Genomic DNA, 4,576 nt, shown 5'->3' with positions numbered 1-4,576 from the left:
TCCTGATGTTAGCTCCCCAAATGGTTAGGTGTTAACCAATGTTTCCTCTAAGATTGTGGAAAACAAGTGATATTGATCTAAGCCTGTCAAATAAGACGAAGGATGGTGCCAGCTACCCCCTGAGCTGATGGGATAACGGCAGGACAAGATCAACATGTCTGAGATACGACCACCAAAACCAAACCGAAGAGAGTGCACATTCCACAAGTCCCTAAAACTTATGGCCCCTTTTCCCTTAAAAACCCAAACCCATCAGTAGTCTGTTGAGACAGATGACTTTAGGAGGAGACCATTCCTCTTTGTCTCCATATGCCTGTATATGTAATAAAGCTCTTGCTACAACTTACCCCGTCTCAAGAATTGGCTATTTTTGGCAGGCGGCTCTAACTCACAAAATTGCAGTAACAATTTGATCAATCAAGCATCTTGGAATTCAGTGATCCCCAAAGAAAAGGCAGGAGTATTTGAATTTGGGGATATGAATGAACAGATTACAAAAAGGATGCAGCACTATCATTATCATTATCATAATAATTATTATCTCCATTTTGAAGATGAGAAAACAGGTTCCTTAATGTTAACTTGCTCAGGTTCACCAAATTCCACTGTCACAGGGCTGAGATCTTAACCAAGATCACAGTTGTCTCTGAAGCCTGAGCTCCTAATACTTGTGCAAAGTAGGTGTTACTGAGTATACGGAGATTTTAAAACAAAAACAAGGCAAAAGCTTCATTGTACTCTCTGGAGACAATAGAAGACTGTTGCTCATGATGTACCTCTATCTACAATAGGAATGCTAAAGGACTAAGTGGACCCAATCTCACTATTCTACTAGACTTCACCATCTCCCTTATTGGTATACTTATATATTGTTCCCACCAAATGTCATTATTACTATGCCTTGAGGGGACAATATTATCTTCATTATGGGCACACTTTTATCCCATCTCACTATTTTTCTCACCTGGAATAAGAGAAATCTGGACCAGATCTGGGTCTCCTACATGATCATCATCACTAGAAAGATTCTAAGTCTAAAAGTGAGCAAAAATTCAGTTGCTATACAATTGACCCTTACTCCTTTTCAAGTTAATGTGGTGATAAATTTGTAGTTCCCAGCATATTTTGGGATTCAGCTGTTTTGCCATGAATAAGATCGTAGTGCCCTTTACACTGATTTTTACCCATCCCCTTAGGTACAAGCCTGATGTAGCCCAGAATATTATTAATGATCAGGATAATTTAACTCCTACCCTGAAAGACTAGACAGGAAGACATTGGAAAGATGGATATATTATCATTCCACAGACCAAACCATTACATTTAATCCAGGGAGAAAAAAAGATAAAATTCCTTTATCTTGTAGTGAATCAAGATCGTCACACTAAGAAATATCTGAAAGCATTGTTATCCTTATCAAGGAAATTGAGAAAAATAGCAAATTGTAGACCCAGTTTGATAACCACTATGGCAGGTGAATTAACAGATGAGCCAGCCTGATCATTTATGCTATTACCAGAATCTGCTTCCCACCCAGTATTCCTCTACCCATGGATAATGACAAAAGAAAGGTCACAGGGTGTTTAGTGGACAAACACAAAAAACTGGTATCAAATTCTGGTTTTACTACTCATATGTGATTGTGGGCAAGTCATCACTTGGGAGCCACAGTCTCTTATGTCTAAAATGGGGCTAATGACACTGTTGAAAAAACTGAATGAAATAACGTGTCTTTTTTTTTTTTTTTTTTTTAAGTACCAAGCATTGTTTCTTCCTCTGGTTTGAATAAAAATAAATTGGGCCACAAATTATCTTTATTATTTTGGTCAAGATGATGAATCTACCATGAGATGGGCCAGTTAGTCTGGGAGATGGAGAGATGGCCAAAAACATCATCTGATAACTCGCTTGAGTTGAAAAACTCAAGTATTGCTGTTGGTTTGTTTCCAAATTCAAGGGAAGACATTTAAACCACCTATCTCTCTGGGAAACCAAACCTCTCCTAGTGGCAGTTCCTTGGGATGTGTAGTAACAGCTTTCCTCTTGTTCTTTGAAACACAAATTTATATTACCGAGTAGAATTTGGCCAAAGTCAAAGAACAGCTTGTCTTAGAGCTAATTACGTACGCTAAAAAATAAACACTGAGGGTTTCTTCTAGCTAAAGAAAAACAGATTACAGGGATTGTATTTAAAGATAGAGTAAAGCATGGGTGTAAGGAAAGTAGCAAAAATTACACATAAATCAGAAATGCCGCAGTATGACGGGTGTGAGAGTCGGTTCCTCATCTAAGTGCTACAATAATTGGTACCTGTGATTTTACACGACTAATGTAATCTCTCTGTTCCTCAGTTGCTTTATATGAAGAATGAAGGAAATAGACTCACTTAAGGTTGATTCCTAAGGTCCCAAGCTTGCTATGATTTTATTAAGTTTCAACAAAAAGCTGTTGTAAAATTGTTACCAAACACAGCCATTCATTAACTTACGCATCCAAGAAATATTCATTGAGCACATATTAAGCGCCAGACACCATTTTAGGAAGAGAGATTATAGCAGGAAATAAGTCGAACAAGTTTCCTGTCCTCATGACTGTTATGTTCCTCATGACACTTATATTCCAAAGGGGGAAACAGTTAAAAGAAACATTAAACAAAAAGGCAAATAGCTATGCTCTAGATTGATTTATATGTGGGGAAGGGGGTAATGTGGTAGTGGATAACCGTAATATTAAGGTCAATAAAGATGGAATGAATAAGAAATCGTGAGTCCTGGGGGGTTATAGGAGCATGTGACTTTTTCTAATTGGCAGCTTTTCAACAGATAGGAGGTGTCTTGCTGAACTGTATACAGGTTTTCTTGCTCTGCAATATACAAGTGCAATGTTTGCTGTTTTCCTCCATACCCTGAGAGCTCTACAGCCAGTGAGATAGGAGACATTACTGGATTGCAGGACAGGTATGATTCAAGACCAGTGTGCGAATCAACTCTCAATTCCATCCCTTTCCTCGCCCCTGATGCTCATCCATCGTTTCTTCATCCATCCATTCATTCATTTATTTATCCATTGAATCTTGCATTAAATCAAATGCCACTCACTGAGCCCCAATATGTAACAGTTGTTGTGTTATATTCTAAATATTTCAGACTGTCCTCAAGGTGGTCATGAAATGGTGATAGAAAGAGGAAAGTGCAGAGACAAGTGACTACTGGGAGTTGAGAGGCAAAATAGATCCCTAAGAGATTGCTAAGGGAATCAGCAAAAGACACTCTTCTTTCTCCATGATTGGAACTCACCTTGGAGCTTGGCTGGGGTGCTAGTAATAGAGACATGAATCTTTCTTCCTGGTTGTCATAGAGTGTGTCTTCCTTGTAGGCATATGGATATTATCCTATCACTGACAGCATTGTACTTCAGGATAGATCTTGAAATGTTCTTTTTGACGATGAATGCAATACCATTCCTCCTCAAGTTGTCATTCCCAGCATAGTAGACAATATGATTGTCCAATTCCAAATGGCCAATACCAGTCCATTTCAGCTCACTAATGCCTAGGATATCAATGTTTATGAGTTCCATTTCATTTTTGATGATTTCCAATTTTCCTAGATTCATATTTCATACATTCCAGGTTCTGATTATTAATGGATATTTGCATGTTTCTTCTCATTTTGAGTCGTGCCACATCACCAAATGAAGGTCCCGAAAGCTTTACTCCATCCACGTCATTAAGGTCGACTCTACTTTGAGAAGGCAGCCCTTCCCCAGTCATTATTTGAGTGCCTTCCAACCTGGGGGGCTCATCTTCCAGCACTATATCAGACAATGCTCTGCTGCTATTCATGAGGTTTTCACTGGTTACTGCTTTTCAGAAGTAGACTGCCAGGCCCTTCTTCCTAGTCTGTCTTAGCCTGGAAGCTCAGCTGAAACTCGTCCTCCATGGGTGACCCTGCTGGTCTCTGAATACCACTGGCATAGCTTCCAGCATCAGAGCAACACGCAAGCCCCCACAGTATGACAAACTGACTATGGAACAGACCATCAATTGCTCATTAGCAAGTTCAAGCTGAAACTGAAGATAATCCAAGCAAGTCCACGAGAGCCAAAATATGACCTTGAGTATATCCCACCTGAATTTAGAATAGATTTGATGTACTGAACACTGGTGACCAAAGACCAGACGAGCTGTGGAATGACATCAAGGACATCTTACATGAAGAAAGCAAGAGGTCATTGGAAAGAAAGAAAAGACCAAGATGGATGTCAGAGGAGACTCTGAAACTTGCTCTTGAATGTCAAGCAGCTAAAGCATAAGGAAGAATTGATGAAGTAAAAGAACTGAACAGAAGATTTCAAAGGGTGGCTCGAGAAGACAAAGTAAAGAATTATAATAACATGTGCAAAGAGCTGGAGATGGAAAACCAAAGGGGAAGAACACACTAGGCTTTTCTCAAGCTGAAAGAACTGAAGAAAAAATTCAAGCCTCAAGTTGCAATAGTGAAGGATTCTATGGGAAAATATTAAATGATGCAGGAAGCATCAAAAGAAGTTGGAAGGAATACACAGAGTCATTATA

The sequence above is a fragment of the Elephas maximus genome, chromosome 1 (assembly GCF_024166365.1).
Source record: "Elephas maximus indicus isolate mEleMax1 chromosome 1, mEleMax1 primary haplotype, whole genome shotgun sequence".
In the NCBI taxonomy this organism is placed as follows: Eukaryota; Metazoa; Chordata; class Mammalia; order Proboscidea; family Elephantidae; genus Elephas; species Elephas maximus.
Note: the sequence above shows the minus strand (reverse complement) of the source record.